Source organism: Megascapheus bottae, chromosome 12 (assembly GCF_031878675.1).
Source record: "Megascapheus bottae isolate mThoBot1 chromosome 12, mThoBot2.hap1, whole genome shotgun sequence".
Classification (NCBI taxonomy): domain Eukaryota; kingdom Metazoa; phylum Chordata; class Mammalia; order Rodentia; family Geomyidae; genus Megascapheus; species Megascapheus bottae.
The window spans coordinates 20,685,240-20,699,241 of record NC_143520.1 but is presented as its reverse complement, the minus strand read 5'-3'; positions in this window follow the sequence as shown (position 1 = coordinate 20,699,241).

Below are 14,002 nucleotides of genomic sequence, written 5' to 3'. Positions count from 1 at the left end.
AGACAGCTTCCAGACCTACCAATACCTCATTTCCTGTTCAACATGAGCAGACTCAGAAAAGAGTTTTCATATCTTCCTGAAGCATTGCGGCAGCTTTGAGGTAAAGATCTGTGGCAGAAAATGAACATTCTCCTTATGGAGTTCCTGGGTTACCTTTCAGGTTTATGAGACAGTGTAGTGGAATGTTTAAAAGAGGCCGCTCTGCCATTTGCCAGCTCTGTTACTCAGGGTTCTTTGGCCTTTATTTGAGTAGAGAATGGAGAAAAGGATATTTGTTAATGTTTGGATAATGTTCAGAATGGTGTAATCAATGAGAATGTGAGTTGTGAGCTGATCTCCTATGGAGAGGCGGTAGACCAGCCCAGAGCAGAAGCAAAGCTGAGTTCGGTGCAGATCAGTGTTGGCACTACTTGTCTCCAGCACAGTATCAATCAGAAACAGGCCTGTGGCATAGAGTGTTGCAGTTATCTTTTGGATCTCTTGTTTTTGGTGCTAGCAATGGGACCCAGGTTCTTCCTCAGGCTCACTCCCCCAGTTCTGTTATATTTACCTTAGAGAGATTTGAGCATATCTGAATGTTGATGGGAAAAGATCAAGTGGGGAGAGAGGAATCAACAATACCTACACTTAGAAAATTTATAGAGCAATGTCCTTGAGAAGTCAGACAGTTCCAGAACAAAAATAAATAAATAAAAACATTCACTTTACCAAGGAAAGTAGTGGTTGCTGATGTAGTTTGGTTTAGAGAACTTAACCAGCAACATCAGGGCCTTTGTTCAGTTCCCAGCATAAAGATGGAGGGAAGAGAGAGAGGGAGTTGTCCCTGCCAGTTGCAGGAGTTGTTGTAGCACCTCATATCTGCTGGCTTCTTGGTGTAGTAGAGAGTTCCTCTGCTGGGAAAGAGCCTGGAGCTGGAGTTGGGGAAAGTGGGTGAGGCAGGCTCTGATATGGAACAGCAGGAAGATGAGAGACTCCCTCCAATGTGTTCTGAGCCCAGTGAACGTGGAGTGTCTTGTGTGTTTGCTTGCCACTGTTGAGCAACTCAGGTACAGTCGAAGATGGACATTAGGTCACACCAGGTGGGAGTCCTCCCCCAGACAGGTTGTTGTCCCAGAGGAATTGGCATCAGTGTAAGGTAAACATGCTGTGGGATCTGGCAGAGCTTGGCTCTGTGATCTCAGATGAGAAATTGGTGATAAGGAGAGATGCTTTGGAACTGGATTGCCAGTTTGGGATCCTAGCTTTGTCACTTCCCAGGAATGTGATTCAGATCCATTGTTTAACCTCCATGGCTTTTAGTTGCCTCATTTACAGAACTAAAATAGTGTTACTCTCATTGGCAGGTGGAAGCTAGATGAGTTCTTGCCTACAAAGAGTTTAGCATAGCAACTGATGCCCACTAATATTTTTATTATAATTATTGTTATTTGGCACTAGACAAATTATCTCCAGGGAAAAGGCAAAATGAGTATTGATTTGGTTTCTTACTAGGTGGAGAGAGAAGCCACCTAGTTTCTCCTCACTAACTTCCATCCATGGAGAGCTCTCTGGGTATCACACTGACTGAATAGTGGATAGAGATCAGGCAGCCCTGGTAAGATTCTGTGGTCTATAAGATAGTCTGTGAGATAATCTGTGGTCTATGCCAAACTTTTGTACCTTGCTCAGCCTCAGTTTCCTTTCTCTGAAATAGGGTAATAAGAAGATCTACTATAGAACGTAACAGGTGGAGGAAAACACTTGTAACCTCACAAATGGCGCATGCTAATGAAATGTAACTATGGTTATTAAATAAACTCCACAGGGGTGACACTATGAAACATGTATATTAAAGTCATTATATGCTCATGATAAGGACACTGAGAGAGGTTAAGTAACATATTGCTAAACGTTTACCCTGAACTTCCCATTAACTATATGTAATAACCAACTCATTAAAAGGGAACTGTTCCACAGATCAAAAAGTGCTAGTTTGTGCAAGACAGTAATTGTCTAACCTATCTCATAAGTATATTAAATAGCTCTCTCTATGTCATTCATTAAACACTTTTGGATGGGTTCAAAATAATATTTTATACTATGCTTTGGAAGCCCCATGGTACTTGACTGGTGTCCATGGTGACAGGAATAATAAGAAATGGAAAGAAGGGAGCACTCATTGGCAAAGGGCTGGTTTCAGCAGCAAATTCATGAACTCACTTCACATCTAAGTTCAAGCAGCAATTGAAATCAATTTAATTCAATTAACAGCATTCCTATGGTGTGGTACTTTATTCAAAAGAAAGTTTCACTATCTTTGAGGCTCAGCTGAACCTCTGTATTAACTGGGTCCACACAGCATTCCCTTCTGCATGAGCAAGATGATCCTGGCATCACAGCGTCAAGTTCTCTGAGTTGGTTCCTGTATAGAACTTGCCCAGTTAGCCCAGAGGAAGCAGGTAAAGAGGTGTGCATCTAAAAGGGTGAGCACATGTTCTGAAGCCCACTGGCCCTAGTGGAGCACAGCCCTCACTTCAGTGAATCAGTAGAAGGTTTCTAAAACCTAACCAGTACTCAGGCCTTCACCCCAGAGATTCTGATTCAAGTGGTCTGTGGTACAACCTGGAAGCAATATGTATTTTTAAAGCTTGCAAGGTTGTGAATTCTGATGCATGAAAAGAATGGCTGGGTCTGGGCTATGATCTATGTTAGGTTCTTCATAGAAAAGGGTAGGAGACAGCAGTAGGGGATGAAAAAGAAGGGAAGTAAAAAAAAAATTAGTCTCACAGAGTAGAGTGGAGAGGGAAGTTGAGAACAAAACTGCCAGTTGGCTGTGTAGTAATTGCAAAGAGGTGGGACAAGCCATAGCAGATTATGTGCTGCAGGTTGCTGCCTAACTCCAGGAACCCCACTTTGGCAACCAACGCCACTGAGGATTCATTCCAGAGACTGCTCTTTCTGCTGTCATTCAGCACCTCTCCTAACTTTCCTAGACAATTAAGGGAAAGGCTGAGGAATGAACTATATTTATTTAATATCTAGGAACCATTTTATAGTAATTCAGATATTGTATTCCATTTGATATTGGGAAAAGAATATAAAATATATATGTATATATAGCGTATATAAGAATATTTGTATGTAGAGTATATAAGTATATACATGTATTATAGTGTATGTATATAGTATATATATCACTATATACATAGTGATATACATGTGTATATATATGACATTTACATTATATGTAAGTATATATAATATATACATATATAATATGTACACATGTAAGTATATATAATATATAAAGGCATATATAGAAGTGTGTATACATATATGCATATATATGTGCAAACACATAGAAGTATATACTTATATATAAATGCTTATATGTACTTACATATTTAGGTATATAATACATACATATAAGAGATGTATATATTAAGTATATAAAATAGAAGTATATATAAGCATATATCTATGATAAGTATATATTATACAGGTATATATAAGTATATATAGTCATTTATGTATTTTTATTTTTTAAAGGGTTATAGTTACACTCATGAGGTAGTGAGTACATTACTTCTTGCACATTGTCATTTATGTATTTATATAAGATATATACTTTTTGTAATCATCAGTGCTCCTTTTAAATAAGAGCAAACTATAGTGTCTGGCATCTTATGGCTTTATCCCATGTAGCTCCCAAGTGGGAGCAGAATGTGTGGACACATTTACCTCTCAAATGGATAAAGGGAGAAGGAGGGGAGAGAGCACATGGACAGCAGATAGCAACTGGTGGGTCAACAATGGGTCATTATTTATTAATTGGGTCAAATTATACAATCATGCTGAGTTTCCTCCTCTATAGGTAGAACAATAAAAACCTGCCTCACAGGGTTATTGTAACATGAGATATAATGAAAACCAAATGCCAGGCACAAACTAGTCCTCAGAAGGATAGTCACAATCATTTCACGGAAGGGAAACTTGTCCTAAAAGATCCAGGACAAAGAGCCTGGGGTGTGTTCAGACTGGTTATAGCTTGCTTGCTTAGTAGGTTGGAGAGTTGTTTTAGATTTTATTTCTAAGCAATTTGAAATGGTAAAGCCAACAGTAAAGAAAAATGGAGATTAAACTTGAGATGGTCATGGGAATATGAAGTAATACCCACAGAGGTCACTTGCTGAAAATATTTTCAAAATTAAGTGCATAGGGCACTAGGAAATTGGCGATCTCTGTTACATGTCCTATTCTAGAACTCAGACAAGATGCTTGTAACAACTTTTTCAAGATTAAAACAAGAATCACTTGATGAGTGCCAGTATTTCTAGCAATTCAGGAAGCTGAAATCCAGAGGATCAAGGTTCAGAGTTAGTCATGGCAGGAGAAAAGTCTTCAAGTGATAGAATTCAAACCCCAGAATTACCAAAAAATAAGCCAAAACCCCAAACAAAATTCCATTAACACTCCTTTCTTTAAACCGGACAATAAATGACATCATCAACTTTCTTAAGCCCCTGTTGTAGAAATCACATCCTAACCCTATTCTAGTTGCTGTAACTTTAGGGGTTTCCATATCTTCCCCAGTCACTTATTCAAAAATGATCTCTTGCATTTATTTCTATACAAGGTCAATAATCTTCATTTGTGCTGACTTTTTACTCTCCAAGTAATTTCCTTTCCAAACCAAAGGATAAGACATTTCTACTCTGTGGGCTTCTTGAAGGTTTCTAGGTATAAACCAAATCAGAAAATTGGCCTGGCTGCACTTTCTAAACCACCCCATTCTCAATGTGATAAAAGATTCCATCTTCTGCATCTTTCCCTGATCTTTTGTCTTTAGCTGAAGTCCCTGGTGGCATTGTGACTCACCTGTGTGAACTACAGAAACCTGTGTAACTTCTTAATTTGTTTGAAAACGAAATCTCTCTGTGTTGTGACTTGTGTCTTCTGTTGAGGCGAATTCCTGTGTGTTAGTAAGAGCAACCATTTTCAGGAGGGGCTAATCCCAAATCTAAACTGGCCCTGACTTGTTTGCTTGAGTTCCTGTAAGAAAAACAACAGCATCTGAAGTCTGTCACTTGTGCTCTTTATTTATCATATATAGTAATAACTTCATTATTTCTATCAGCTTTCTATTTTTTCATATATTTTTATTGTAATTAATAGAAGGATAACATTATATTTGCTAGATAGGAGGTGCATTAATTCACATACATTGATACCCTTTCTCATGTCTTGGTCCCCATTTCCCTCCCCCCCACCCCTCATCTTGTTTTCCCCCCTTCCCTATCCAATTTCAAATAACCAAATACAAATATATCCAATATGTCAGATAACAAAGTGAGATACTGTAACAATATGAGATTACCAAGGGACAGCAAAAGAGATGAGAGAAAACATAGTACATTAAGGACAACAATCACTCATTATATGGCTTTTGTTTCTTATTTTTGCTTCTAGGTCCTCACAACCCACATTATTCCTTTACTCTGTCCCTCACAATTTTCTCAGCACTATCCAATATCTCAAGAAAACCTGCAATATGTTCCACGAGCTGTTCCTCTGGGAAGATTGGCTGGGAAAACAAGCTGGGTGTTCCACCTTACAGTGAGATTACTCTTAGACTTGAATGATTATCTCAAATGCTTATTTGAGAAATGTTGCTTTCATTTGTTTTCCTTTGTCTATCTTTCTATCCAATGTGTCTGGTGACATATGTCTGGCTGACACTTTACAAGTGTCAGCATCCAATGGGTGTGAAGAAAGTCCTAGATATTCAGACCTGACTTTTGCAGACTGCATTCCCTCCCATGATGCCTAGAGGACTCGTGGGGCTCTTCTGAGAGTCATACTCACATTCAGCATATGAAAGTCTTTAGGGGGCATTTCCCATATCTCCAAATAGTTTACCAGTGCTCTTTTAGGTGGCTGCTTCCACAGTGGTCCTCACAGCCCCACATCCAGGCTCAGATGCTGCTCTAGTCTGAATTGCTTGTCCCAAGTGCTTGCCTGCAGCTTGCTAGGGTTCCCTTCACCTACTGTGCTCCTTGCTGCCACCTGTCTCTAGGCTCTGCTCCTCCTATAGCCAGTGCTGGCAGGTGACCCTCTGTGGCCACCCACCTCCATCCAAATGGCGATGGTCTACCTGCTGGGTCCCAAGAGCCCATTGTCTTCTGTCTCATTTAGAAGTGGCTTCCCTTTTCTCTACTCTACCTGTCTCAAAGGGGTTGGTAGTTAGATTTCCATTCATATTATATTTATAAAGCGGTCACACTTCCCAGAATCAGCATTTCCTCTTACAATTTGACATTGTTCCAAGCTATCTAATTCACCATATTCGAGAGCTTTCTTTGTACTTCCTAGGATTCTTCCTTGCAATTTGCCTTTGGTTTTCCTCCCACCCTCTTACCCCAGTTCTTCAATCACAATCATACATAGACCTCAACTTTATGTCTGTTTTTTTCCCAAGAGGGTAGTTAGACAATTAATGGATGTAGTTATTATTTTGAGTAGAGTATGTCAAACACTTTAACATATTATGCTACCTAATTCTCGAGCAACCCTAAGGAGCAGGGAGAGACAGGCACTAGGGCCACAGTACAAAACACGTTGAAGACAGGAGTGTGAATCAGGTTTTAATCTTTCCATGTGAATGTCTCAGTACATGACATTCACACACAATGAAATATTCACAATCGGTTGCCAATGCATTCTAAGCTGAGGATATTAAATGCTACTTTATGTGATGAGAAAGTTGCTCTACAACTTCAGCATAAAAGTCATAATGCATGCTTTTCTAGTCTATTTGAAACTGAAACCATTTTCAGGGTTTAAATGAATCATAGAATTTTATTAAAGCATGGGTTGGTTATCTCTTAAAATGAATATTAGATTTGATCGTATCAAACAATGACTGAACACATTATGGATAAGACCAAAAAAAAACCCACAGAAAAACATTGTATATTTTCATTTTTGCCTTGATAACAAGTTCATATCTTTTATTATACTCTGTTTTCAATATTCTTTTCTTTATATCTTTTCTGTATAATTCCAATTTCTTAGTGAAAAAGGTTCCAAAATATGACACACTTCTTCAATGAAATGGATATTTAATATACTGAAAGTAAGCAAAATGTATTTAACAACCTACTTAATTTAAACTTTCATTATTCTGCTGTGATGTTTATAAAACTAAGAGTACTCCTTAGAGAAGATAGTAGAGTCTAGTCATTTATTACAGAAGGAGATGGATAAAGGAAAAAGTTATGAAAATTTAGTAATAGAAATATGAAAAAATTATTAATAAAATATAATTTTATGAAATAATGGTAAGTTAATGGTAGCATTAAAATATGTGAGGGTGTTTATTTTGGTAAGGCATGCCATAAAAGTGATTCTGATTTAAATTCAGAGCAGTTTACCCAATATAAGCCAAAAAGATCTCTAAAGTAATTGGCAAAGGGCATATGTCCACATAGGATGATGCTAAGCGAAATGAACTCCAGCATATAGAAATAAGAGGTTTATCTTTGTGATTGATGTTCTTAAGGTACTATATGAAGCTATTCTTTTCTCTTCTTTTCCCCTTAAGGTTTATCTCATATTATTACTGTATCTGACTTTGGTACCTTGTATATTGTCTATATATTTATTTGTTTATTTGCAAAAAGGGAAGGTAAAGGAAAAACAAGATGAGTGGGAGGTGACAGTGGGGGGAGAGAAAGTGGGAGAAAAACATGGGAAGGAGAAACAATGTTCAAGAAGCAATGTACTCATTACTTGGTGAATATAACTGTAACCCCTCTATACATCACCCCAGCAATAAAATAAAATTTACAAAAAGAAATTGATACATAGTAATTAGCTCTCACTTTCAAAAAAAAAAAGAACAATTCCAAAGTGCATCTTCAGTAGTTTATGTGGGGACAAAGGGAAGAAGGTAAAGACAAGAGCTTCAGGATTATCTGTGTTGGGGAGTTTTGCATGGCACATTCATCACACACTCCTGTCCTCCCTGATCACCCCCCTCCCCCTGACCTCTTTTCCTGTTCTGTTTCCTCAGCTGGCAAAGGGAATCATTCTGGCTTTGACAACATTATCACCTTTCCTTTGAGTATTTTCTCAGGCCAAGCAGCAAACACGCCAGGCCTGGGCCTTACTGTTGGTGCTTGCTTCCACTGGTTTCACCCCCACCCCCCCCTCCACCCCCATGTCCACCAAAGGGAAGAAGTGGAGCCTTCTGGACAGCAATGTGTGAACTTAGCAAAGACATTGTAGGAAGAGGAGTCTCTCCTGTCAAATAATCACCAATCGTGCACTTATTGAAACAGTCTTTCTGGGTAAAGCCAGGATGGAAATGGAACTTGTTTACTGCTGTGTTAAGGCCTTATACAGCCAAAGCACTTTGATACCTCTGTTATCCCAGGATTCATGATCTTGAGATAAAACTTTCCAGGATAAACCAGTCATGGTGGCTCACTTCTGAAATCCTAGCTACTCGGGAGGCTGAGATCTGAGGATCAAGGTTCAAAGCCAGCCTGGGCACAAAAGGACCTGAGACTCTTTTCTCCAATTAACCTCTAGAAAACAGGAAGTGGGGCTTGGCTCAAGGGTAGGGTGGTAGCCTTGAGCTGAAGTGCTCAGGGACAATGCCCAGGCTGAGTTCAAGCCCCATGACCCACAAATAATATGTAAAAAGTAGATAAAACTTTCCAGGATAGCAGTGCCAATCTGATTACCTGATTATCTGATTCAAAGCACAGCAGGAAGGATATAGTATGAGAATTAAGGAGGCCATGCCCCCATTCCAGGTTTCTTGATGTTGTTTGGTTAGAAACCAATGCCCTGAGAAGCCCTTATTTTATAGCTCAATTTCATCATAATCCTGTGCACAAGGACCAGTGAAAACTTTACACCATTTCTGGGAAAGCAATCTAAGACTCATACTACAGGCCAGATTAACACCACCTTCCTTGAATACCAGAGGGACAAAGCAAAGATGATCCCTGTTAGAAATCAGACTTGGAATGAGTTACGCTCAGATCCAATGTCGGGGTCCTTCGTCGCCAGTCCCTCTTGAGGAGGGATGGGAAAAACACACCCCAACCAGTCCAAGCCGCGAGAGGAGAGGGCCCACTGTCCTCGCGCACTCAGCCTCGCTTCTCCGGAGCGCGAACAGAAACGCCACGCAGCTTCATCAAGGCAGGAATCTCTTTTTAAAACTCCCCTCCTTATATTGGGTGCGGGAAGCCTATCAGCACAACAGGTGGGCAGAATAAAGAGGTCCACTTGTTTACCCCTACTACAGGTCTCAGCAGAAAGTTATTAGAATGGCGTTACTCGGCCCCCAACAATCCAAGTCTTACCTTTACCATAAATGTAAACTCAGTAACTCTGAGCAAATCTCTCAACCTTTCTGAGTATGTTTACCAATATTAAAGAAAGATAAAATATACTTAGCAGGGACTACATATAATACAAGACATAATGTATATTCATAATGCAGGGTTTCGTATGGAGCAGGCTCCTTTCCATATGTGTCATTTCCCACTTCTCCAACTCCATTGAGTTTCCATGCATACTACTTACCCTACCCTCACATTCAGCCCCCAAAATGCCCAAGAGTCTCCATTCTAATTGGAGTTCAGTTTATGTTGGAATCTTTCCTATTTCAATAGTTGTTACCAATTAAAATCTGCTGTAACAAGTTTAGTGTCAGGCTTTGTTTACCTTGGCACGCAAAGCTGGCCTAGATGTGTGACCCAAGGAAGATACTTAACACCTCTGTGTCTCAGTTTTCTAATTTGTAAAATAAGAGCTAAGAATGCTACCCTGTAGATGGTTAAAATAAGAGCTAAGAATGCTGCCTTGTAGATGGTTAATATTGAGCTTTTTTTTTTTTATGTAGATCATGTGGCTTGAACTTGGCCTGGGCATTGTCCCTGAGATCTTCAGCTCAAGGCTACCACCATACCCTTGAGCCATAGCCCCACTTCCTGTTTTCTAGAGGTTAATTGGAGATAAGTCTCAGGTCCTTTTGTGCCCAGGCTGGCTTTGAACCTTGATCCTCAGATCTCAACCTTCTGGATAGCTAGGATTATAGGTGTAAGCCATGGTGCCCAGTGGTTGTAAGCTTTGAATGAGCTAGCATATAAAGAATTGTAGGTGTTCTCTACTTTTATTAGTCATACAAGCTATTTAATAATGGTAAGATACAGATACTAATATAAGAAAGATACATATGTGTGTATGTACACACACAAACACATGTACACCTGTAATTGGTATAGCAAAGCCAACTGGATGAAAGAAATGAAGATAAAGATGTTTCATACAGTTAGTTATTTTAAAATTAGCATTTTATAACAGTAACTACAGCTGTTGGTTGGAACAAGATTGAGTAATAGGGACACCAAGAATATGAAAAGTTACCTACTATCTGAATAGTATTTTTTTTCCCCACAAAACACATACCTGGTAATTGCAAAGATTGGTTTGATGTTTCAAACTACAAAACTTTTCTGTGGGATTTCTTTTTTTTTTTGCCAGTCCTAGGCTTGGGCTCAGGGCTTGAGCACTGTCCTTGGGCTTTCTGAAGGCTAGAGCTCTACCACTTGAGCCTCAGCAGCACTTCCGGCTTTTTGCTATGTATGTGGGGTACCGAGGAATTGAACCTGGGTCTTCGTGCATGCTAGGCAAGCACTCTACCACTAGGCCAAACTCCCGGCCCCTTCTGTGGGATTTCTGAAGCCTAGCTATTGTGGCTCAAATCTATTCCCCCTGCCTCTACCCCTCTCCCCTTTCCTCTACCAGGTCTCAGGATACTGGATCCAATCTGAGTTCCATGGAGGGGGGGTTCATAACTATTTTAGAACACAGTTATTTTTAATGTTGAAGGATCTTGAAGAGGAAATTGAAGCAGATTAACTTCACCAAGCAGATTCTCGAAACTGGAATCCAAAGCGCTGGTCTGAAACTGGCTACTTTAGCCTGTAGTCATCATGGGAACAAGTCTTAAAAGGATGAACACATTTAAAGATACATTTAAACACACATGTGAGAACCTATGTATTTACTTCTCAGTGTCACCCTTTTGCAGTATCTGCTGTATAGACTTTTTTTTTGGTTGTTATTTGTATGTCATATTGGGACTTGAACTCAAGTTCTTGAGCCCATTTTTTTCTCTCTCAGATTTGTCTGCCTGGGCTGGCTTCCTATGGCAGTCCTCAAATCTCAGCCTCCTGAGTAGCGAGGATGATAGGCATGAACCACATTGGTATCTGGCTCTTTATTTTCTCTGGCTCATTGTTTCATTGGTCATAGCAGCCTAGTCTTGAATTCTTCTTTTGAAACTTGTTTTCTTTTTAATTATAGAGCATTTGGGACTTGTCATGACTCCACAGAAAGAACCCCCAAATTATTACACTTTCTTCCCTTGAATTAAAGGAAAGGAGAAAAGGATGTGTGTATGACAGTGTTAATATTTCTGGAGATGTCTTCATGACCTTTGATTACCGAAGAGCAAGAGAACAGAAATCATGTCATCTGATGTGGTAAGCATCATGTTTACAAAACACCCTGGGATCTTTCTAGCAACCTACTTGGCAGTTCATTCAAAATGTGTTCTTGTGAAGGCAATCACTGAGCAGTGCTGCCATAATTGCAATGCTTTTATTCATAGACACATAAAATTCTGTGTTCAAGAACTAGTAGCTTTATTTTAACAGTTTAATTAAACATTTGCCTTTTCTTCTTTTCCAATTCTGGAGGTTGAACTCAGGACCTCATTCTTGCTAGCTAGGCTCTACTGCTGACTTACCACTTTTGTGTTGTTGTTTTATGGACTGTGTTCTATTTTTGTTTCTCCATGTCATTGAGAAATGACAGGTGCACACTACCACATTCAGCCCTTTTTTTTTCCGGAAGGAGTTTTATAAACTGATTTCCCCCCCTCAGGTTGGCCTTGAGCCTGATCTTCTGCTCTGACTCCCAAGTAGTTACTATTAGACCTGAGCTGCCAAACTGTTGCTTCAGATTTGAATATGTATTTACTCATCCTCCTCCCTCAGTTGACCACCTTGCTTCTTCTTAAAGTATAACAACATTGACTTCTTGAGCTCCTGTACTTGCTAATGTAAGTCACTGCTTAGATGTGTGAGCTTCATATAAGGATGAATCCACACACGGTACTATGCCTGTTTTGTTTTTAGTTCAGGTTCTCTAGGAAACAAGAAAGTAAAGTGAAGTTCCATGCTAATGCTTTTCTGTGAGGGGAAGGGACAGGGTGGCAGGGAATGAGGGGGAAAATATTCAATGATCCTTCAGGATGCTGACAGTGGTCTTCCTGGGATCTACCACTACTGGCTCAGCTCAAGTCATCTGCTGGTTCCTTCCTATCTTTGCTTTGAAGGGGTGCACAGGTTTTCTTTGATTTCCAAAGCTCCCCAACTATCCTGTTGAGCTTACTGCTTCACTTGGACAGCAGTTGGCCAAGCCACCCTGGATGTGGCCACAGGAACTGCTGTAGCTGCGCTACCTGTGGAGTTTGTGGTTGGGATGAATCTTGGCAGAGGACTGGGAGTTGAGTGGAGTCCAGTGGATCTGGACTATGAAAAAGCTAAGCCTAGTACCTTATTTTGTCTATTTGTTTGTTATCATATCCCTTAGAAGAATAAGGACTGCTTGTTTTGCTCAGTGTTTACTAGATACATAATCACAAGAATAATGTCTGGCACATACTAGACACAATAAATACATGGTGGATTAATATATTTTCTGCTCTGTTTCAGGGATTATTAAAGGTGCTCGAAGAGATAGACATTGCTACTACTTGAAAATGTAAAAATTCAGGAGAATGGGGCTGAGGGTATAGTTTAGTGGTAGAATGCTTGCCTATCATGCATGAAGCACTGAGTTCAATTCCTTGGTACCACATATACAGAAAATGCTGCTGAAAGTGGTGCTGTGGCTAGGGTGGCAAAGCACTAACATTGAACAAAAAAAAGTGTTGAAGCACAGTGCCCAAGCCCCGAGTTCAAGCCCCAGGACTGGCAAAAAAAATTCAGGAGAAAAATGAATTTCTTAGTGCTGTCAGAAATAAGAGGAAGTTATTCTGGCTTTTAGCATACAATAAATACTGCGTTTCAGAACAAAAGAACTTTTTACTTGACATTGCTAGAGTGAGACTTTATTCCTGGAATAAGCCTCATTGCTTGAATTAGCCTTCATTCCTTGACAGTTATTTAAAAAAAAGAAAGAAAAAGAGGGAAAGAAGGAAGAGAAGAGAAGAAAAGAAATTAAGGCAACTCCTGTGAGTCTTTTGTTTTTCTATCTTCATTTTCCCAATTCAGAAAATAGATATGGCAGCATGGAACCTGCCAAATGGAAGCCAGAAAGACAGCACTACCTGGCTGTACTGGTTTGCTAAGGCTGTCATAATAAAATGGTCTCACAATTCTGGAGACAAAGAAATCTGAAGTCCATGTGTCATCATTGATCAATTTCTTCTGTGGTCTCTCTCTTGTCTATTCCCTCTTCTCTTTACAACTTCTATCTCTGTTGGTCTATGTTTTATTCTCCTCTGATAAGGGACAATAGTCATACTGAATTAGGTTCAAACCCTCTGGTCACATGTAATTTAGTTGCCCTTTAAAACTCCTATCTCTAATCACATAGGCATGTTGTATGTTACTAAGGGTTACGACTTCAACGCATGAATTCTATCACATTTCTGCCCATGATGAAGACATTGGTTTTCCATGGTATAAGGAACAGTGGAAGTTTGTTTGGTCTAAGCATTGTCAGCATTCAGCAAATCATGCCCATTCTTACTGCCCAGATCTTCTGTGGTAACTTCATTCTGCTTGATCCCAACTGAAACCACCAAGGCCATCAGAACAGTCACAGAGGATCCAGAAATCCAAGAAAGTTAGCATCATCATCCATGGAATTAACATACATCTAAGGTTTGTCATTTAAATCACCGTGTTTATTTATGTCAACACAAAATAAA